The sequence below is a fragment of the Pan paniscus genome, chromosome 5 (genome assembly GCF_029289425.2).
Source record: "Pan paniscus chromosome 5, NHGRI_mPanPan1-v2.0_pri, whole genome shotgun sequence".
Taxonomy (NCBI): Eukaryota; Metazoa; Chordata; class Mammalia; order Primates; family Hominidae; genus Pan; species Pan paniscus.
In genome coordinates this window covers 121,110,099-121,134,811 of record NC_073254.2, presented here as the reverse complement: position 1 = coordinate 121,134,811, position 24,713 = coordinate 121,110,099, and the positions used below count along the sequence as shown (strand labels likewise).

The 24,713-nt window shown below is 36.6% G+C and overlaps 1 protein-coding gene across 7 annotated transcripts in view; it reads right to left on the bottom strand.

The window, feature by feature from the left end:
* GRIK2 (glutamate ionotropic receptor kainate type subunit 2) overlaps window positions 1–24,713 on the bottom strand; it is a 1,183,164-nt gene that overhangs the window by 974,357 nt on the left and 184,094 nt on the right. Inside the window, exon 4 of one of the 7 annotated variants that reach the window (XM_063605420.1) lies at window positions 20,283–20,366. The exons of the other annotated variants lie outside the window; for them this stretch is intronic. The gene's annotated coding sequence lies outside the window, so the exon portion shown is untranslated. The remainder of the gene's footprint in view (window positions 1–20,282; window positions 20,367–24,713) is intronic. 7 annotated transcript variants of the gene reach the window in all.

Below are 24,713 nucleotides of genomic sequence, written 5' to 3'. Positions count from 1 at the left end.
GATGGCGCCAAGCTGATAATTGGCTAATAAAAGGCCAAAAGTTGGCCTGTTTCCTCAAATGGAAAAAATTCTGAAAGGCCTTCCTCATTTCCATATAGGGGTATCTCCAGAGAATTCTTCCAAGGAACAAATTTTCTCTTAATTTACTCAACTTTCCATCTCAGAGCTGTTTGCAGACACCCCATGACAACACCACATCCAGCAAAAACAGCAAAAAAGGCCTAAAAGTGACTCAGTTATAGAAAGAAAAAAGAAACTTTTGTGGCTGGTTCTGAAAGTAATAGAAGGCTGGGATCCAGGGCCAATTTAGATAAAATTCTATTGGTAGACAGCACTTTACAGGTTACTAAAGACTTTCACATATATTATCTTAGTTGAAATTCACAACAGCCTGGTAAGATGTGTTTTATTTTTTCATTTTTTATTTTTAATATTTGTGTGTGCATAGTAGATGTATGTATTTGTAGGTTGTATTAAATGTTTTGATACAGGCATGCAATGTGAAATAATCACATCGTGGAGAATGGGGTATCCATCCCCTCAAATGTATATCCTTTGTGTTATACAAATAATCCAATTACACTCTTTTCATTATTTTAAAATGTACAATTAACATATTATTGACTATAGTCCCTCTGCTGTGTGATCAAATAGAATGCTTTAAGATGTGTTTTATTATCTCCATTTTATAATTTAAGCATCTAAGAAAAGTAGATTGCATAGCATGATTTATGGAATGATAGTCCCTCAAAAATGCCTTCTGTAACCCATAGACTCTCTGAAACTTTTTATTTATCAGATACCTATAGAAGAGTTAAGTAAATATTAGTCATTAATTTCTTTAGTGTAAATTATCTTGCTTTTCCCATAGCTTCTGACATGTAGTTTCCATGACAATTTGTGGAAGATTAAATGATATTGGAAGAGTCAGGAGTAAAGGGAATATGAGAGGATAATTTTCTCTCCCCAACTGCCTTATTTCATAAATGGGCCCACCCTCCACCTCCAATCAAAATCTCCCACTGCACTCCATCTCATCCCATGCTCCTAGCCAACTTCAAGCTATTCCTCAAATAAGCCCAGCTCCCACACATTTCACACAATAGTTTGAGTTTTCCTACCTGGAAAGTACTTCATAACTCTTTGTGTTTGGAAAACTCCTATTCATCCTTCAAGATCCATTTCAAGAATTCTTTGGCTTTTTCCTTCCTAGATTTCAAATACAGAGTTGATACCTTATTTCACCTGTTTATATCCCTTATTTTACCTCTCTGTTTTTCGTTTGTGCTGCTGTAATGGCTCTGGAAGCATGTTCTTGTATTTATCTGGTTTTATATCTAACTCCACCACTGGACTATGACTACAGAACTGTATTTAATTCTGTGTATAAAGATTTTGGGTTCCCAGAGTTTTGCTCAGTTTCTGGTAGGTTAGTGGTTTATCAATAAATGTTTACAGAGTACATGAATAAATAGTAACTTGACTGGGTAAAAAGTCATAGAATGATTGGATAGAGGCAGTTTAAAGGAATTAACTGGGTTTTGAAAGGTAAGTAAGAATGTTAGAATGCTAAAATTGTATCTGTCCATACATTTAGCTTTATTAAATAGTTAATAAAGTAGTTTGGAATTTTCACATTAAAATTATAATGCATCTGAATTTCATAAGGTAGAAGGATAAAGAAAGGGGAGCATAAAATATTCAAGTCAGAAAACAACAGATGGTGCTTCTGTTCATAGGGCTGTGGGACTTTCACCTTATATACCAATAGTCAGACAATGGCAGTGACTGGTTTACTAGAATTTGCCTCATATAAAGGCAATTGTTTTAGCAAGTTTACTGAGATATGGGGCAAGATGGCTGACTGGATGCAGCTAGTATGCACTGCTTCCAAGGATAGGAACCAAAATGGCAAGTGGATATTCACATTTTGAATAGACCTTCTATGACAGAACACTGGAATTCAACAGAAAAGTTAAAAGAAGCATGAAAAGCAAAAAAAAAAAAAAAAAGAAAGGAAAACAAAGCAGCCTTCTTGGCCACGATCCACTGGGAGCCAGGTGAAGCTCTCAGATACGTAAAGAGAGTAAGTGAGAGACCTCAAGGGCTCCACATTCCCGCCATGGACTTTTACAATCCTAGCTGTGAGAGAGCCCTTTGACCCTCATGGGTCCTGAGACTAACAAAGGGAGTTGCTAAACATTGCACAAAGGCATTGACCCAGAGGGGGAGCTCATGGTGAGTCCCACAGGTTTCCAAGACCTGAGCAACTGCAACATGGTGCCATTCTGAGAGCTTAGTCCCAAGAGGACTATGTTATGCCCTGAGGCCAACACTTCTGATGCTGCCAATTCCACTGATGCTGCTTTAGGATGCAGGACCAAGGTGCAAGCAAACCAAGCTATGCCCCACAGCTACCTTCCTATGCTGTCTGACTGACAGTGGCCACACCCTCTCTGGTGGCAGGTCTGCAGTGCAGCTGCAGCTGCTCCCACCTAAGCATACTGCCAATAACATGGTGACCACCTTGCTCCTGCCTATCATGGCCAACACTTGAACTACTACCAAGAGGCCTGAGGACACATCCACCAGCCCAGTCCTGTCTCCCTAGTACTTCAGCACAACATCCAGGCACCTGGGAATTGCCCAATCCAGCCTGGCACCATTGAAACCTGAGCACTCTTCCTGGAGTCTGAGGTCAGGCTGACCCAAACTATCAATGCCACCATAGCAGGAACCCACCTACACAAGTTACCTGTGGGCCAGAAGACTGCCCCACTTAACTCATTGCAGCCACTGCCAAGATCAGCATCAACTGCTTGGGTTTCAGTGGGTTGCCCCACCACAACTACTGCCATTGCTGACATCATGCCCACTGCTTAGGGGCCAGAGAGCCCACCCACACACCTGGCCCAGCTCTGCCACTACTGGCATCTGGGTAAGCTGCCTCGAGGCCCAAGAATCAGCCCACCTGACCCCTAACACCAGAGCCAACATACTCTCTTCTGGGGATCATTAACAGGTACATTCAGCTTAATGCTGTCACCACAGGGGCCAAAAGACTGACCCAACTAGCATCCGACTCTCCAGTAGATCTTCACCACAGCTTCCATGAATAACCCCATCCTAAGCCACTAAAGAAATCACAGATATAACTGAACTATATACATCCAAAGAAATCATATAGAGACTATATTTCTGCAGGACTAAAAATCAAAGCCAAAGTGCCCTACCCAGTGAACACCATAGATACCTCTTCAGGAAAAAGTCATACCCTATGAAAACAAATTTTAAAAATTGGAATGCAACTGTTACATCAGATGTGCTGATATCAAAGTAAGGACACAATGAACATGAAAAGGGAAGAAAATATAAAACCTCCAAAGGAACAGAATAATTCTACACCAACAGATTTCAATCACAAGGAAAGTCACAAATTCTCAGATAAAGAATTAAAAATATTGATTTTATAGAAGCCCAGTGAAATACAAGAGAAATATGAAAAACAATACAGAGAAATCAGAAAAACAATTCAGGATATGAATGATAAGTTTACCAAAGAGATAGATGTTTTTAAACGAACCAAACAAATCCTGGAACAAAAAAATTTATCAAATGAAATACAAAATATACTTGAAAACTTCAATAGACTAAATCAAGCAGAAGAAAGAATTTCAGAACATGAAGGCAGGTTTTTTGGAAAAAAAAGAATTAAAAAGAACGAGTAAAGACTTCAAGATATTTGGAAGAACATAAAGCAATAGAATACTCGAATTATAAGTGTCCCCAAAGAGAGAACAAAAGTGTTAGAAAACCTATTTAACAAAATAATAGATGAAAACTTCCCAAGCCTAGCAAGAGACTTAGATATTTAGATACAGGAAGCACAAAGATCCCTAAAAAGATGCAATGCAAAAAGGTCTTCTCTATAGTACATTATAGTCAAACTGTCCACAGACAGCTTCAAAGAGAGGATTCTACAAACAAGAGAGAAGCATCTAGTCATCTATTTTCTAACAAATCATCAGAATAAAAGCAGATTTCTCAGAAGAAACCTTAAAGCCCAGTAGAGAATAAAATGACATACTGAAAGTGCTGGAAAAAAACCTGTCACCCAAGGATATTATTTCCATTAAGATTATTCTTCATGAATGAAGGAGAAATAAAGTCATTCTCAGGCAAGCAAATGCTGAGGGGATGAATCACCACTAGAACAGACCTATGAGAAATACTCAAGGGATTCCTAAACTTGAAAGAACAACATTTACCATCGTGACAACACAAAAAAGTATAAAACTCACTGGTAAAGCAAACACACAAATGAGAAAGACAATGGACTCAAATGGTGCCACTATAGAAAACCACCAACCACAATGACAAACAATAAGAGAAAAAGAAAGGAACAAAGAAAATATAAAACAACAGAAAATAATTAACAGTATGACATTACCAAAACCTCAAATATCAATAATAATCTTGAATGTAAATAGATTAAACTCTCCACTTAAAATATATAGACTGGCTGAATGAATGACAAAATGTGATTCAACTTTATGCTGCTTAAAAGAAACACACTTCACCTATAAAAATACATATAAACTCAAAGTAAAGGGATAAAAAAGATATTCCACACAAATGGAAACCAAAATTGAGCAAGAGTAGCTATACTTACAGAAAATAAAATAGACTTTAGGTAAAAAAAAAAAAAAGTGAAAAAAAAGTGAAAAAAAAAGATAAAGAAGGTCACTATGTAATGATAAAGGGAAAGAACAATCCAGCAAGAGGATATAACAATTCTAAATATATATGCACCCAACACAGGACCACAATGATTCATAAAGCAAACATTATTGGTTTAAAGAGAGAGAGATAGCCTCCAATATAGTAATAGTAAGGAAATTCAACACCTCACTTTTGCATTAGACAGATCATCTAGATAGAGATCTAGAAAACCAATAGAGAAACATGAGATTTAAACTGGACTTTAGAGCAAAAGGAACTAATGGACATTTATAGAAAATTCTATCCAACAACTGCAGAATATATACTCTTTTCGTTAGCACATAGAACATTCTCCAAGATAGACCATGTATTAGGCCACAAAACTAGCCTCAACAATTTTTTTAATTTTAAATTATATCAAGTATCTTCTAAGACCACAATAAAACAAAGCTATAAATTAATACCAAGATTAACTTTGGAAACTACAAATGCATGGGAATTAAACAACATGTCCTCAAAGACCATTTGAACAATGAAGACATAAAGATAGAAATCAAAAAATTTCCCGAAACAATTGAAAATGGAAACATAACATACCAAAACCTGAGGGACACAACAAAAGCAGTGCTAAGAGGAAAGTTTATATTAATAACCCCCTGCCTACATCAAAAAAGCAGAAAGATTTCAAATAACCTAACAATGTACCTCAAGGAACCAGAAATGCAAGAATAAACATAACCCAAAATTTGCAGAAGGAAAGAAAAAATAAAAATCAGAGTAAAATCAAATGAAATAAAGACTAAAAAAAATTACAAAGGATCAGCAAAAAAGTTGGTTCCTTAAAAATATAAACACAATTCATAAATCACTATCTAGATTAACCAATAAAAAGAGACAGAAAGCCCTAACAAACAAAATCAGAAAGGAAAAATGAGACATTGCAACATATACCACAGAAATACAAAAGATAATCAGAAACTATTAGGAATAACTATTTATTAACAAACTGAAAATCTAAAGGAAATGGATAATAAATTCCTGGAAACCCAACCTACCATGATTGAATCAGGAAGAAATCGAAAACCTGAACAGACCATTATGAATAACAAGATTGAGTTAGTCATAAAATATCTCCCAACAAAGAAAAGATGAAGACCAGATGTGTTCCCAGCTGATAGTCACCAAATGTACAAAAGATAAACATAACCAATTCTCCTGAAGCTATTCCAAAAAATTAAAAACAAGTGAATTCTTTCCTACTCATTTTATGAGGCCAGCATCATTCTGATAACAAACCCAGACAAGGACACATAAATGAAGAAAATGACAGGCCAATATACCTGATGACCCCAGATGCAAAAATCCTTAACAAAATACTAGCAAACCAAATCCACCAGCACATCATAAAACACCATAATCAAGTGGGATTTATCCCAGATATGCAAGAATGGTTCAACATATGCAAAACTACTGATATGAAACACCACATCATCAGAATGAAGGATAAAAATGACATGATCATCTCAATAGATGCAGAAAAAGCATTTAATAAAATTTGACATTGCTTCATGATAAAAACCATCAACAAACTATAAATAGAAGGAACATACCTCAAAATAATAGACTAAGTAAGACAAACCTACATCTAACATCATAGTGAATGAGGAAAAGCTGAAATCCTTTCCTCTAACATCTGGAACACAACAAGCACGTCCATTTTTACCACTCCTATTCAACATAGTACTGGAAGTTCTAAACAGAACAGTTAGGCAAGAGAAAAGAAAAATAAAAGAGGTTTAAATTGGAAAGGAAGAAGGAAGATTGTCCCTCTTTGCTGATGATATGATGTTTTATGTAGAAAAACCTAAAGTTTCCACCAGAAACTCCTAGATTTGATAAATAAATTTTGTAAAGCTGCAGAATACAAAATCAATATACAAAAACCAGTAGCATTTCTATACACCAATAACAAACCAGTTGAGAAAGCAATCAAGAAGGCAAACATATTTATGATAGCTACAAAAATATACTTAGGAAAAAATTTAACCAAGGTTAAAGATCTCTACAAGAAAAATTTCAAAACACTGACAAAAAGTTAAAGAGGATGCCCCCAAAATGGAAAGATAACCCATGCTTGTGGAATAGAAGAATTAATATTATTAATATTAAAATGATCATATTGACCAAAGTAATCTACAGATTCAATGTGATTCCTATGAAATACTAAAGTCATTCTTCATAAAATTAGAAAAAACAATTATGAAATTCATGTAAAATGAAGAAAGAGGCCAGGCGAGGTGGCTCACTCCTGTAATCCCAGCACTTTGGGAGGCCGAGGCGGGCAGATCACGAGGTCAGTAGACAGAGACCATCCTGGCCAACATGGTGAAACCCCATCTCTACTAAAAATACAAAAAATTAGCCAGGCGTGGTGGCGCACACCTGTAGTCCCAGCTACTTGGGAGGCTGAGGCAGGAGAATCGCTTGAACCCAGAGGCAGAAGTTGCAGTGAGCCAAGATCACGCCATTGCATTCCAGCCTGGGTGACAAAGCGAGACTCCATCTCAAAAAAAAAAAAAAAAAAAAAAAAAGAAGAAGAAGAAGAAAGATCCTAAGAGCCAAAGCAATCCTGAACAAGAACAAAGTAAAAGGCATTACACATTACACTACCTGCCTTCAAAATTTATTAAAAGGCTGTAGTAACCAAAACAGCATGGTATTGGTCTAAAAATAAATATAGACTAATGGAATAGAAAACAGAACCCAGAAATAAATCCACGTATTTACAGTCAACTAATCTTTGACTAATCCGACAAGAAATTACTTTGGGGAGAGGACACCCTCTTTAATAAATGATGCTGGAGAAACTTAATAGCCACATGAAAATGGAACCTTCTCTCACTGTGTACAAAAATCAACTCAAAATGGATTAAAGATTAAATGTAAGCTCTAAAATTATAAAACTACAAAAAAAAAAAAAACCTAAGGAAAACTCTCCTAGACATTGGTCATCTAGACAAATAATTTATGGTTAAGACTTCAAAAGCACAGGCGACAAAAACAAAAGTAGATAAATGGAACTATATTAAACTAAAAAGCTTATGCACTGCAAAAGAAGTAATCAACAGTGAAGGGACAAGCTGCAGATATGCTCTCCAGCCTTCTCTGCTCTGCTCTGTGCCCAGGAGGCTGACCTCTATGCCTTGTGATCCTATTTGGCTTTGCCAGCAAGAAGCACTAGTAGCTGATCAGAGAATGGAAGGAAAGAGAGATGGGGCACTCCTCCCTGTGAAGTGCAGGTTAGCAGTAGCTACATTCCTCAGCCTAAATTCACAGCTCCTCTCTGGTCCTCCTCTCCTTCAGCTGCAGTAACCACTCCGTTTCCTGCAAGTGATACAAGTAATAAAGCAGAATACTACTTTAGAAAATTTTCTTCCCTGCTTCCTTCCTGCTAGACTTTAATTATCTGTTCATATACTATTCCAGCTTATTAGGGAGAAACAGTTCTTTTGAGAAGTAACCACATTTCTCAAGCATTAAGGACTCTAAATTATATTTGTTTGGGACCTATCAAGCATCACAGTCCCCTGATTACTAGATATGACTATAGTAATGTGCATTTATTGGGCAATCATCAAATGGTTGTTGGTTTCATACAGTGAAATCTAACCTAAGCAATTTCTGTGATTATTTTATGATCCCAATTACCTCAGTAATGTTACCTGAGGCAAAAAAAAGAAAAAAAATTAACAAAAAAAAATCATATTATCAATCAAATAGAAAAGAACTCAAAAGCTTTTGAAATTTCTAGGACCACCTTTGGGAATAATCAGTGAAACTGAATAAAGCAGCTATATAGAAAAGAGGTCACAATTTTTAATCAAATACAAGTCTAGTAACTGCATATTTTTACTAATGAACAGCATTTAGTCTTTTCTTAAGGAATAAATTAACTTTATATGTGTTTTAAGAAAATTTCTTAAACAGGTGGCTTTAACTACAACATATATTTTCCATCTCATGTATCTGTGTATTTACAAAATTAGAAATGTCCATCTTAAAATATTTTAGTAATTACTACAACTAAATTGGAAAGGAAAATAATACATAAATAAGGCAAATAGTGTTATTCCACAGCAAATTCAAATAAACATTAAATTGTTTTCCTTACTTATTGTGTTTACCAGCTAAGTTATAAAAATTTATTTGTACAACATAAAAATACAAAACTTGTGGAAATTGAATCTTGCAGAAATTTGTTTAACTTTTCATTATGTAAATCAAAGAAGCAGAGCACCTACAGCTTTGACAAATGAAGATTAAGTACCCTATTTGTGTTGGTTAGTTCACTCTTTCACAAACCACAATCCTGAAAAAAATGAGAGGGGCCGCATTCCAGGTGGAAAAACAAACCCTTTTAAAGCCAGAACAAATTTGACCCTAATCTACTCGACCACAACTTTGCCTCACTGAGAAAGGCTGAATGATAAACGGGTTAGTAAAACCAAACCTATCAGAAAATGTGTTATACCCAACACTGAAGAGAATGACAAGGACATGAACCATCTGGACTGTGGTGGAAGCTCATAACCTCTTCTATGTGTTATCAGAAGTTATACTTAATAACTTCTGATATTAAGTATAACTTAATATGGGAAAGTACTCAAGCTGACCTTAAAATACTCTCCTCTTGGTCCTGGAAAAATATGATGCTCCAGCTTGCAAAGTATAATTAAGCTATTAACAAATATGACAATAAAAATCTTCAGAATAAGAAACAGTGCTCATTTGGAGTCACTTAAAAAGCAGATTTTCCTACACATTGGAATCTGACTCATAATACAAAAAGAAAAAATTCTTACAGAAAAAAGCTATAAAAATTCTCAAAATCCAAGAATATAAATTTTAAAGGTAGATGATTACAATAAATACTAAAGCTTGTGAAAATTAATGTATAGATACATTCAAATATCAAGTTGAAAAAACATTTATTCTGAGAGAAAATGTTTTGAAACTCCCAATTACAATGCATTATTCATTTTCTCTCAACCTATGATCATGAAAAGCAAAGTTCTTGGAGAGTCACTAAAATTGTTTCATGAAGATATATTTTTAAATAATATTTATCATTTGATAAGTAAATGGTTTTTGAATTTTAAATTATAGAAAAATATAAAAAAGAAAATAAAAATTATCCATAATAAGCCAACCAAAGACAGCAACTCATTATGTTTTGGTACTGATTATACATTTGATTCCTGTCTTATTATTTAACATATGTCATCAGTATTTTTCTGTGACTTAGATGTGTCATAATTTAGCAATTAGAAATAACATCTTAATTTGAATACTTTTGATTAAAGTTTTGTCTGCATTTTGAAAATCTCCTTACTACTGAGTTGTAATGCTGAAAAAAGGAAAACTTTAACACTTGAGAGAGACACACGATGGTTAAGGTTTTAGAATGAAAAGTCCCTTGTTGTCTAAAAATATTATTTATTCCATGGTTTTAGATTTCAAAATTTTCAAAAAAAATACTGAAAATTCTGAACAACTCTCATAAGAACAAAGTTTGTAGGGTAATTGAAACAGGGTTTTAAAAAGCCTTTTAATTGAATATTATTTTTGAATTATATATTGGCTACTCTCGACAAAGAAAAATTGCACTGGATAAAGTAAAACATAAAAGAAAGACTTTATTTAAAACTAATGCAAAATGGATCAGAGATTAAATTCAATACCCCTGAAACAAAAGAAGAAGAGTTCTTAGGCACTGGAATGAGCTAGTGAAAAAGTACTGAAGGACCTTAGAGGAGAGGTTAGTCCATGTCATTAGGCAATCTGTGTTTGTTACATTGGAAATCAGGCTCCTACCTCTGAGAGAGAATGAGAGATAGAAACACTATCTTTCTTGACGATTTCATTTCAAAGGGATGACTCCCAGTTTTTTTCAGAAAGACAGCCCCTCACTTCCTCCAGCCTCAGGAAAGTGTAGATTTACATCTCAATGGGGCAAAGAAAGAATTTACAATTATAGGTTTTCTAAAGTAAACTCCCTAAGAAGAGTAAGATCAGGCCTGGAGTCAGGAATAAAGGACATTGCCCATTGTACTAGATGGCTGGTTTTATGGACACAAAACCCCAAGAAGAAATTATCTTTCTTATATAATGACTACAATTTCCTGTTTGCTTTTCTTATGACTAATAAGACACTCAACAGCCGTTGTTGACTGAATTCTTCTAAAGATGTGTAAATACATCCAGATACCAAGCACTTCATTCATTTTTTCTCACGATCTCACAAGTCCCAGCTACTTGAAATAAATCCCTGCAAATGACCCCACAGGTTTGCAATGTGAGTGAGTAATGAACCTTCAGTGTAACAAGCTCTAAAACTTTGGGAGGTTTTTGTTACTCGATTATACCCACCTCCCTCCTTTCCCAACTAATTTACCCTGAAAGAACTCGTTGAAATTTACACAGTGTACAAAAGAAGGAAGACAAACACCTTTCAACCTGAAAAACAAATTTCCAGTAATTTTCAACTACAAGCACCACGTTATTTCTAAATTTAATTATTTAGCCCAGTAAAATCTAGAACAAAATGTCTATTGTCAACAGCTAGTAATTACCCATAACTCAGTGAATAGATCTTTATCACAGAAAAAAAACAGAAATAGTTGTATATAGGAATAAATGTTGGAGGAAAAAAGAACACAAAATTCCATTTTTACATTTAGAGTCAATATGTCAATAAATTGCTTAAAATTTCTCTATTTAAGGACCCATATTTGTGCAAGTAAAACTTATTTTACTTAAAATAGGCTGATTAATGGCATTTTCCCTAACAAACTTTAATACTTCTTTAATCTGTAGAAGTTTTAATCAGTTAAAACGTGAATAAAGTCTCTTGAAGTCTTTTGAAAATATTAAGAACTTTACCCACGCATCTATTCCTTTTTTTGAAGGGCAGGGACAGAGTCTCACTCTGTCACCCACACTGGAGTGCAACGGCATGATTTCAGCTCACTGCAAACTCCGCCTCCTGTTTTCAAGCGATTCTCCTGCCTCAGCCTCCTGAGTAGCTGGGATTACAGGTGTGTGCCACCATGCCTGGTTAATTTTTGTATTTTTAGTAGAGACGGGGTTTCACCATGTTGGTCAGGCTGGTTTCGAACTCTTGACCTCGTGATCCACCCGCCTCGGCCTTCAAAAGTGCTGAGATTACAGGCATGAGCCACCGCATCCGGCCCACATATCTATTTCTACAGTAGACAATTATCTTAGAATATTTGTATCCAACCACATGACAATTTACCCATTTTCCCATCTTTATGACTTTAGTTTTACATAAAATGTGTATGATCGTTTGAAATTTGCCATTAAGAGAGTAAAAACATGCTACAAAATACTGCGTAGTAGCATACACACATAGCCTTTTAGCAACCATGTCTTTTTAAAATCCCTTCACTGGTTTCTGGTACCTTTTTAAAAAGCCTACTTTGATTCATTATCACAACATGGCTAGTGAGAGATATAACTTGCCCTTTGAAAAAAGAAAACTATGGTTTTTAATGATCTGAAAATGACAAACCTCTGAGAAGTCCAAAACCATGGCAACCCTATGTAAAGTACTAATTATACCTTAAATTCAAGAGCATTCATCATCTTCTCCCCAAAAGCCTTTACTTTGACTATGTCCCCATCTTTACAAATGGCATTGTCATTTTTCCAGTTACCTAGGTTCTCAACCTCAGAGTTATTTTGTGATCACCCTCTCAAATCAAGGCTCCAAGTCCCATTAAGCCTAAATCCATTATGTTCTCTCCCCAATCCAAAATATATTACTGTAAGAACTATCTCTCTAAAACAAAATACAAATTGAAAGTACAATACTGTATCACTATACACCCACCAGCAAGATAAAAATTTTAAAATATATATGTATATACACCAAGTGTGTCAATAATGTGGAAAAGACAAAACTCTCATACGATTCTGGTGGGAGTATAAGTTGGTATGTGTTTGAAAGTCAGTTTTTACTAGAGCTGAATATGTGCATATCCCAAGACCCAGAAATTTCACTCCTACGAATATTCCCAAAATAGCAGAATATGTTCTCACAAATGTAACTTGTCCTCTCAGATAAGAATAACAGAAAAACAGAAGTAGCCATTTCTAACTAGACTTCTAAAAGGACACAGAAACATACTTTGTATTTCTTTGACGTACTCATAACTATAATGTAATTAATAAAAAATACAGTTAGATGAAATTGTAATAAGCTGAATCAAATTTCCATCAAATTGTATACATTTAATTTAACAATAAGGGCATTAACCAATAATTATTTATTTTAGTGCCCTCTGCCTTTCCTGTTGGCGTTGTGACAACTGTTCAGTCCATTATAGCTGCATTCTTTGTGCTCACTCATTCTTTATTTTTATACATTTTTCCAGTGGGTTTTTTTTTTGCCTTAATGTTTTCATTACAATTTATTTCTACATTAACGTAGAATATAAATAAAGTGACTTTTTAAAGAATTTTTAAAAATAATTGAAAAGATTCAGAGGAAAAACTAATAAATGAAATGTTCTACTATAAGCAAAATTTTTATTTCTATTCTGAATAAATAAGAAAGATACTTTTTTGCAAATAAACACCTTTTGTCGTCATTTTGATTGTTACATCTTCTACTTTATTCATATGAATATAAGAACTGTTCCTGTGAGATCTTTTATTATTTAGTCTTGGCTTTAATCCTCATAAAATTAGGTGAATCAATATACAGAAGACTGGTTCCCAAGAGTCTGATGCCTATAAACAACCTGTCTGTTTTTATTTTTAACTTGAAGCTCAAATCATCTCTCATAGCTGGAATACATCAAATAATATTTGCTGTCATAATATATTTATTCATTAGTTTAAACTACTTGTGTTGAATGTAAGTTGGGCAATTTTACACATATCAATTCCCCTAATTGTGACAGGAAATCAAATAACATATGCTTTATTGCTGTGGGAAAATCCAGTATCATTTTTTTTTCATCAACACATCCACTGCAAAGAATGGATTTCAGCTGTAGTACTTATTCTGACTACTTTTGTCTGTAATGAATCATTTTGAAAGTGTCGTGACATTTTGCTCTGTCAGATAATTAATGTGTACTTTTCCTAAATACTCATTGCAACTCTATGAATCATTTTATAGCTAATAAAAGATATTGTGTAACAGAAAGCCTGGAATATGTGAAGATATGTGGTGACTGTGCATGTTGGACTTAAGGCAATACACTCTGCAGGCTTACTTCAGGTGTCCTGTGTGCACCAGGGACTGTGGCTAGTGGTACACAAGAAAAGTTAAGAATAAGGAACAATCTTTGTACTTAAAAAGGTAGCATCTTAGGTTAAAAATAATAATCAATTTTAAAAAGCATGTAAAGTTTTTTATGACTTATTTGCTGTGGGAATCCAGAGCGGACAGTGATTTACATGGAGGATTTAAGAAACCACTGGAGGTAACACATGTGTGGAGTCTTTTTACAGGTGAATAGGGTTCTGTTGGCATGTAAGAGGGGAACAGAGATTACAAGCAGAGGAGGGGCATGATGGACCCCCCAAAACATGGAATCTCTGGAAAAGCAGAACGTTATCTTGTTCTAACACCAAATATCCCCCAAAGGACTATATTATTTTCAGTTTGTAAATCAAATAATGGGATCAGGGCACTCTAGTAATTCTGCATTTATTTGGATTGGAGGAACATTCCAAAGGAATATATCTCCTGCCAGAAAACTGAATTTATTATTAAAGCCATTAAGGCAAGGCACTTAAGCAGCAAAATTACAAAGTGTTTATGTCAGTGATCTTTGAAAGTTGCTAAAGGGCCTTTGTCTCTGCTTTTAGTAATCCAATTAAAAGCTACAGAGTTAGACCCTATGAAAGGAAAAAAATACTTTCTTCTTTTAGTTCCAAATGTTTTCTTTTGTTCCAACCTGATATTACAAGTCTTTGTTGAATAGAGTATGATCTTATCTCTGTGTGATTTAGCCTGCATGAACAGTCAGATGAGGGTGAAGGAGAGTGGAAAGGAAGGGAAGTTATCTCCAGTACCATTTGATTAGCTATTATTTAGTCAGAATTATATATTTAAAAAAAAGTGGCAAATGATACTAATAGCAAGTTTTCAGGTTGGATGTGGTGGCTTATGCCTATAATCCTAGTACTTTGGGAGGTCAAGGCAGGAGGATCGCTTGAGGCTAGGAGTTTGAGATCAGCCTGGACAATATAAGGAGACCCCATATCTACAAAAACTAAAAATAAATTATCCAGGCATGGGAAAGTGTACCTGTAGTCCCAGCTACTTAGGAGGCTGAGGTGGGAGGACTGCTTGAGTCCAGGAGTTCAAGGCCGCAATGAGCTATGATTATAAAACTGCACTCCAATCTGGGTGACAGAGCAAGACTCTGTCTCTAAAAAAATTTTTTGGAAAAAAATAGCAAGTTTTGAGCAATCTCCCATGGTGAAAAAGTTTTCAGTAATCTCCCATGTTGAGCAAATTTTCAGTAATCTCCCATGGTTTGTATGCAGATCAGGTTATTTTTGAATCCTCCACATATCATGCCCAATAAGATCTCACTTACTGAAATTTCAGTGATGACTGTAAAATGTGTTTGATATGTGACGTTATATGCCATTAGTAAAATTAAGGACTAGGGTATTGTCTTTATTTTGTGCTGCTATAACATGATACCACAGACTGGGTAATTTATAAAGAACAGAAATTTATTTCCTCACACTTCTGTAGGCTAGGAAGTCCAAGATTAAGGTGCCAGCATCTGCTGTGGGCCTTCTTGCTGTGTTCTCACATGGCAGAAGGCAGAAGGGCAAGAGAGGGTGAACTCACTCTTGCAAGCCCTTTTTATAGTGGCATTAATCCATTCATGAGGACAAAGCCCTCATCACCTAAATACCTCCCAAAAGCCCTACCTCCCTATATAGTTGCATTAGGGATTCAGTTTTTAACACATTATTTTGGGGGAAACATTTAGACCATAGCAGACATTTATCCAATATAGTGTACCCATAAAACATCTTTATTCTTAAACATAAAGCTATTTTAAAATTATAGAAATCAAAATGTCCATGATGACAAATTTTAATGATCATTTTCTACAGTAGGTTCACAGAGTATTCCTAAATGCGATACATTATCTACCTTTGCTGGGGATCCTTATGTTGGAAATGCTTATGTATACAGAGATGTTCAAGCCAGCACATTATATAGTATCTTCTACAATAGCATTTCACTGATTGAAACATGATACACTTCTACCTTTCTCACCTGCCTATCTCTAACATTATTTAATACCAATGGGTCCCTCATTCAGCCTCACTTGCCTTTCTTTCTATTTCTATCTTTTGAACACATTGCACAATTCCTACCTCAGGACACTTGTACTTGCTGTTTCTTTGCCTAGAAAAATCTTCAAACAGCTGGCTCATTTTCTTCCTCTCTCTCTCCCTCCTCCCTACCTCTCTGTCTGTCTGGCAGTTTCTCTTAGAAGTCAGGTGCAACATGTTGGTCTCAGCCAACAGCCAGTGTTAACCGCTAGACAAGTGAACAAGCCTTCAGATTTTTCTAGTCCTCAGCCTTTGAGCCACTCCAGCTGATGCCAATTTAAGCAGAAATAAGCTATCTCTGCCAACACCTGTCCAAATTTTGAGCAAAATAAATGTAATCATTTTAAGCCACTAAGTTTTAGGGTAATTCATTATGCAGCCATCGCAACTGGAACAGATTTTTGGTACACACATTGTAATTGTACACTTGTTATTGTATAGTGTGATTATACACATACGTGTGTACATATATGTGTTGTCAAAAGCAATATTTTGTCAAATCAATATCCGTTTACTCATGTATTTTTCATTTCCAATGTTCTTTATACTTTTCTGTAGCTTCATGCTTCCATCTGTGATTATTTCCATTGCTTAAATAATTCTCATAGTATTTCTTTCATTTGAATTTGCTAGAGACTTTTTTTTCCCACTTTTTGTTTAAAAAGTCTTAATTTTACCTAAATTTTTGAAGGATATTTTTGCTGAATATAAAATTATGGGTTGGATGTTGTTTTCTTTTGGCACTTTAAAGAGGCTATTACAATGTTAGCCTAATTGTTGTTCTTTTGAAGATAATATACCTTTTTCCTCTGTTTATAACATTGCCTTTTTGTCTTTCTCTGTAGTTTAATTATGCTGTGCCTATGTTTTTTTTTTTTTTAACTAGTCATCCTGTTTGGGGTTGGCAGAAGCTTTCTGGATGTACTTCAAAATCTTTCTTAACCATTATCTCTTCAAATGTAGTTTCTGCCACCTATTGTCTTTCTTCACTCATTCTGAGACTCCAATTATACACCTGTTGAATCCATATATCATACATATTCTCTTCTGTGTTTTCCATTCTTTTACTTTTCTGTGTTTCAGCCTGGATATTTTCTCTTGACCTATTTTCCAGGTCACTAATTCTCTCCTCAGCTGTGATTAATCTAATAATTCATTGAATTCTTAATTTCAGTTATAGTCTTTTCAGTTCTAGAAATTCTATTTATTCTTTTTGTGTAATTTCCACTTCTTTACCAAAATCTTCACCTTCATGTTTAACTTATAAAACATACTAATTATTTTACTTTAAATTCCAAGTTTAAAATTGCCATCAATCTAATATTTGAATCTTCTGTATGTTCTATTGGTCTAGGTTTTATTTTAACTCTCATTCAATTCTTATCTTTTTATACATCTAATTTGTTTACACTGGGTGCCAAATATTTTGAGAGCTCTGAATGATATTCTTTTCTATCAGAGAGGATTTACAATTGCACTTGGCAGGCAACTAGGCTAGGCAGGAAGAGATCACCATATCTAATCAGGGATTGAGCTAATTCAAAACTAAGCCTCTAACATTTCGAGGGATGGTTTATTACTAGCATAACCTTACTCCTAGAGCTCAGTCCTTAGGAGTCCCAACTGAAAATTTCAGGTATTTACCAAAATCCTTTCTCCTTAGAGAGCCCCAAACTCTGATTTTTATCTCCCAGTGCCTAGAGATTGCTGAAGTCTTTGCTTACCCTCCTATCCTCTAAGCCAAGGTTTTAACTTCAGTTTCTCAGCTTCCCCTTTTGAATCAGTAAATGTCTCAAGGGGAAAACTGGTACCAAATATTGGATCATTTCAGTGTGTGTGTGTGTGTGTGTGTGTGTTTTTATATATCCTATCTTGATATTTCTCTCGTGTTATCAAATGTATTTTTAATATTTATTTTAATTTTATAATTGCTTCCATGGCAGAGTTGGTCAGAAACAAACTAGTCTGCCATTATTAAAAATTGCTCTCAGGATGATTTATTGTTTTTTATTTTTTATTAATTTTAACTTTTATTTTAGATTCAGAGAGCACATCTGCAGGTTTGTTACATGTGTATATTGCATGATGCTAGGTTTAGAGTATTACTGATCCTGTCACTCAGGTAGTGAGCACAGTACTCAATAGTTTTTCAACTTTTGTCTCCCTCTCTCTCTCCCTTCCCCCTCTAGTAGTCCCCAGTGTCTGTTGTTGCTGTCTTTATGACCACGTGTACCCAATATTTAGCTCCCACTTATAAGTGAGAACATGTGTTATTCGGTTTTCTGTTCCTTTGTTAATTCACTTAGGATAATGGCCTCCAGCTGCATCCATTTTGCTGCAAAAGACATGATTACATTCTTTTTATGACTGTGTAGTATTCTATGGTATATATCTACCACATTTTCTTTATCCAGTTCACCATTTACGGACATCTAGGTTGATTCCAAGAATTTGCTGTTGTGAATACTACTATGATGAACATACAGGTATATGTGTCTTTCTTGCAGAATAATTTATTTTCTTTTGGATCCATACACACTAATTGGATTGCTGGGTTGAATGGTAGCTATATTTTAAGTTCTTTGAGAAATCTGCAAACTGCTTTCTACAGTGGCTGAGCTAATTTACATTCCCACCAACAGTGAATAAGCGTTCCCTTTTCTCGGCAACCTCTCCAGCATCTGTGGTTTTTTTTTTTTTTTTTTGAGTTTTTATTGATGGAAGATGGCTTATTCTTAAGCATTAGATGACTATAAAAATATTACGGTGTTCAGAGAGGCCTTATTTTACCATGGATAACCAAATTCACCCTCATCCTCATTCCTTTACTTTCCTTCATATTATCTTATTTCCTTTAGAGCATTTATCACAACCCGAAATTATCCTATTTAATTACTTGTGTATTTATTAATGATTTTATTTAAAAAATTGTCTGCCTTTCCCAACTAGAATATAAGTTACATGATAACAAGAACATGACTCCCTTGATTATAACTATATCCAAGTGCCCAGGATTATGCCTAAAATACTCAATTACTATTGTTTGAGTGAATAATGAATGACTGAATGAATAAAATGATCATAATCAGCCAGGAGATTTGAAAGGTGCTTTCCAGGAAGAGATAAATAAATACAACTAAAAAATCATAAGTAATACACTTAGTTGTGGAGAACATTTTATTCTATATATGTATCGCTAATGCAAAGAGTAAGAATGTTCCTCCTAATGGGGTTGATAAAATTTAAAGAAGCCATATCTAAATTTTGTGACAGATTTTCAACCATGTCAATCATTTAACAAGTATTTGCTGAGTGGCTATTACACTCTGTTAACAGCTTTTCTCTGCAAATTACGAGAAGCCATGGGAGCTTTTGAAAACAAGCACCCATTCATGTTCTTTACTTAAATCAGTAAGTGTTATGGCTACCACTGCTCCTCTCTTCAGTTTATTCTACAATTACTAGTACTATATAGTTAAACTGCAAGATAATTTTCTTCTTCAGTATTTTCTTCATCTTTCCTCTTTAGATCTCTAAAACTGTTTCATATAGAATGTAGTAATTTTTATATATGTTCTTTCCATAAACCTCTCTTACTGTCAGAGTTATGATGTGCACGTACATGCATATATGTATACAGGAGATAAAGTGGGGAATAGAGAGAATAAAATGCTGGTAGAGACTGAAATATATTATTAATGAGTTCACTTTAAATTGGCTGGGTATTCACTCTGCCTGAATCTCTGAACCATGCTCAAAAGGCCATTTTAATGGATGTTTGGTTTTACCTCTCCTAATATTCAGGGAGAAATATGTCCTGCAGCTACCCTGAAACTGTGTGTGTGTGTGTTAAAATCTTGAAAAGCCAATGCTTTCAGCCTACTTATAAGACTCATTTCAAGGTGGGCTGTGACAGCTCGTGATAAAGCACTGCAAGTTGGTGCCAGGTTGGTGCCTTGGTGAACCTCTCCTTTACACCAAAGGGGAGGTGTGTATACCACAGTTACAATCATTGTTTCCAAATACTATCGCACAGACAGGTCTTCCGGAATGGGAATATTTTACTTTTCTAGAAGAGTAAATTCTGTCTCATTACACCTGGACAGGAAATAAAACGGAAAGACGCTGGAACCAATCTAATATATACTGAGTAGTACTTGAAGGCAGATGGAGGAGGCAAATAACATACAACATCTCAGTCTTCTTTCAGTCTCTTCTAATTGCAAAATTCAGCCCCAAACCTGACAAAGATAAAATGTGAGGTAATGCTTGAACATAGGTCAGAAATCAAAATTTTGAAATAGAGGTTGTAAACTGGCAACCCATGGATTGAGCTGATCCTCATATATGTGTTGTTTGGCCTGCACAATGTTCTTAAAAATTTGAATTTAATTCCTTTGGATTGGAAACGTGTCCTTCACTCTGCCAATTCCCCCCTACTGCCTAGTATTTTATACCAAACATGAGTGTCTCAATTATATTGCATGCCAAACTTCCACAGGCATGTCGGTTTGCAACCTCAAATTTAGAATGTATGTATTCAGATTTTTACAATAAATGGAGTTTCCTTAAAATTAATTGCATAGATTAGCTTGCAATTTTTTCAAGAATATTGAACAATGGTCATTATAATTTTTATTTCAAAGCAAATATTCAATATATTCAGTCACTTAGATGCCAGAGTAGCCAGAGACACACAATGTACATTTAGAAAGCGAACTGTTGGGCTCCGCTTCATGTTATTCTGTTAGGTTGCCCAAGGTCCCCCAAAAGCATAAAAGAAATACACTATTATAATTGTTATTCTGATTTGTATTTACAAAAATATTACTATCTGTAAAATAAAAATAACAACCACAAAATCTCAGTAGCATAGTAGCGTACAACAATAAACATTTGTGCTCAGTAGTCTTATGGGTTGACTAATTTTGCTGCTTTGAGCTGGGTTCAGTGGAGCTCAACTATGTGGCTACTGGCAAGTCAGATGGAGATAGGCTGGCCTAAGATAATCTTACTTGGGACAACTGGTCTCTCCCACTCCACTAGACCAACCTATGGTAGCAATACTGCAGAAGAGACAGAAGAGGACAATTATTCTTGAGGTCTAGGCTCAGAGATGGCATACTATCAAAACATGAAATTGACCAAAGTCACAAGGCCAGTCCAGATTCAAGGCATGAGGAAATAGACTCTACTCTTTGAGGTCATATTACAAAAGGTTGGCTACAAGGAGGGGTAGAACACTGAGGCCATTTTTAAAATCAATATACCACAGTAGTATTTTCTTTTTCTTGAGACTGAGTCTCGCTATGTTGTCCAGGCTGGAGTGCAGTGGCATGATTTTGGCTCACCGCAACCTCTGCCTCCCAGGTTCACGCAATTCTGCCTCAGCCTCCCAAGTAGCTGGACTACAGGTGCACGCCACCACGCCCAGCTAATTTTTGTATTTTCAGTAGAGATGGAATTTCACCATATTGGCCAGGTTGGTTTTGAACTCCTGACCTCGTGATCCGCCCGCCTCAGCCTCCCAAAGTGTTGGGATTACAGGTGTGAGCCACCATGCCTGCCCACAGTAATATTCTTTAAATCTCTTTTTTCAATATACCTCAAGATCCTTAGAAATAATTAATGACCTCTGCCAACTTCTTAGGAATGTTCAACTTTAAAAGCATAGAATTTTAATGTTGCCTTAAGGTCTAGGATTCAGGTTCTAAGAATATGTTTGACACTGTTATGGCTTTGGATCTCATACAATCTAAAGACTAAAAAGGTTTTTAAAAAACAAAATAATTTAGTGGCAGAAGCAGAAATAGATATTTCCTCAGCATTTATTCTGATTCTCCTCAGACTTTGTTGGTTTTTTCCTTTTTTCTTTTCTTCTTTTTATTAAGGTTATAGAAAACATTTCATAGGAGAAACTTTTAGTTGGTGTGGTAATTCTTTCATCATATTGATCAATTATTAAACCCAATAGAATAATCGTAAAAATTTATCTAAATTCTGAAGATTTTTATTCAATTTATGATTTTGAGGTAATTTACTGCCTAAAAAAGCAATTAGACCCCAATTGGCTTTTCTTTCAGACAACATAGTGCATAATTTTGAACAAGAAATATTATATTGTAATTGTTTGAAGACCCCTATATGTATACTAACACATCAATTAACACATCAATTATGCGTATATCACTCAAATCCCCAAACTACTGTTTGTATAAGCAAATGTAGAGAAAATTGAATATTTAAGTCTAGTTGCAGTATGTCTTTCTAAGAATGGAGTTTAGCTTCTGTGACATGCAGGGATTTATTTCTGTAGCATCTGTTGAGCACCACACAACTAGCTAAGCACGGAAAACACAAGACACACTCCCTGCCCTTAATGAGCTCACAATAGAAAAAGAAGCAGGCACGGTTTTTTGTTTTTATTTTTATTTTTTGAGATGGAGTCTCACTCTGTCACCCAGGCTGGAGTGCAGTGGCGCGATCTCGGCTCGCTGCAAGCTCCGCCTCCTGGGATCATGCCATTCTCCTGATGCAGCCTTCCAAGTAGCTGGAAATACAGGAGCCCGCCACCACGCCTGGCTAATTTTTTTTTTTTTTTTTTTTGTATTTTTAGTAGAGACAGGGTTTCACCGTGTTAGCCAGGATGATCTCGCTCTCCTGACCTCCTGATCCACCCGCCTCAGCCTCCCACAGTGCTGGGATTACAGGCGTGAGCCACCGCAACCGGCCAGAAGCAGGCATGTTTTTCACTAGCTATAGTACAGTGAAAATCCTAGAACAGAAAGTGTTTTCTTCCACCAAATAGAAATTGTAAGAAATTTCTCAAGAAAGAGCTTAAAAGGGCCGGGTGCAGTGGCTCACACCTCTAAGCCTAGTGTGTCCGGAATTGGTGGGTTCTTGGTCTCACTGACCAAGAATGAATCCGTGGACCCTCGTGGTGAGTGTTACAGTTCTTAAAGATGGTGTGTCCGGAGTTTTTTCCTTCTGATGTTCGGACGTGTTCAGAGTTTCTTCCTTCTGGTAGGTTCGTGGTCTCGCTGGGTCAGGAGTGAAGCTGCAGACCTTCACAGTGAGTGTTACAGCTCATAAAGGCAGTGCAAACCCAAAGAGTGAGCAGCAGCAAGATTTAATTGCAAAGAGCAAAAGAACAAGGTGACCAGACCGGGTTGCCACTGCTGGCTTGGGCAGCCTGCTTTTATTCCCTTATCTGGCCCCACCCACATCCTGCTGATTGGTCCATTTTACAGAGAGCTGACTGTTCTGTTTTACAGAGAGCTGATTGGTTCGTTTTGACAGGGTGCTGATTGGTGCATTTACAATCCCTGAGCTGGACACAAAAGTTCTCTAAGTCCCCATTAGATTAGCTAGACACAGAGCACTGATTGGTGCATTTACAAACATTGAGCTGGACACAGGGTGCTGATTGGTGTGTTTATAAACCTTGAGCTAGACACAGAGTGCTGATTGGTGTATTTACAATCCTTTAGCTAGACATAAAGGTTCTCCAAGTCCCCACTAGATTAGCTAGATACAGAGTGCTGATTGGTGCATTTACAAACCTTGAGCTAGACACAGAGTGCTGGTTGGTGTATTTACAATCCCTTAGCTAGACATAAAAGTTCTCCAAGTCCCCACTAGATTAGCTAGACACAGAGCACTGATTGGTGCATTTACAAACCTTGAGCTTGACACAGGGTGCTGATTGGTGTATTTACAAACCTTGAGCTAGACACAGAGTGCTGATTGGTGTATTTACAATCCCTTAGCTAAACATAAAAGTTCTCCAAGTCCCCACTAGACTCAGGAGCCCAGCTGGCTTCACCTAGAGGATCCTGCACCAGGGCCGCAGGCAGAGCTACCCACTAGTCCCACACCATGCACCCGCACTCCTCAGCCCTTGGGCGGTCGATGGGACTGGGCACCACGGAGCAGGGGGCAGTGCTCGTCGGGGAGCCTTGGGCCGTGCAGGAGCCCACGGTGCAGGGGAGGCTCAGGCATGGCAGGCTGCAGGTACCAAGGCCTGCCCTGCAGGGAGGCAGCTGAGGCCCGGCGAGAATTCGAGTGCAGTGCCAGTGGGCCGGCACTGCTGGGGGACCTGGCACACCCTCTGCAACTGCTGGCCTGGGTGCTAAGCCCCTCACTGCCTGGGGTCAGTGGCACTGGCTGGCTGCTCTGAGTGCGGGGCCTGCCAAGCCCACGCCCACCAGGAACTCGCACTGGCCCACAAGCACCAAGCGCAGCCCCAGTTCCCACCCGCACCTCTCCCTCCACACCTCCCAGCAAGCAGAGGGAGCTGGCTCCAGCCTCGACCAGCCCAGAGAAGGGCTCCCACAGTGCAAGAGTGGGCTGAAGGGCTCCTCAAGCACGGCTAGAGTGGGTGCCGAGGCCGAGGAGGTGCCAAGAGTGAGCGAGGGCTGCAAGGGCTGCCAGCACACCATCACCTCTCACTAGCACTTTGGGAGGCCGAGGCAGGGGGATCACCAGAGGTCAAGAATTCGAGACCAGCCTGGCCAACATGTTGAAACCCTGTCTCTATTAAAAATACAAAAAAATTAGCCAGGCATGGTGGTGCACGCCAGTAGTCC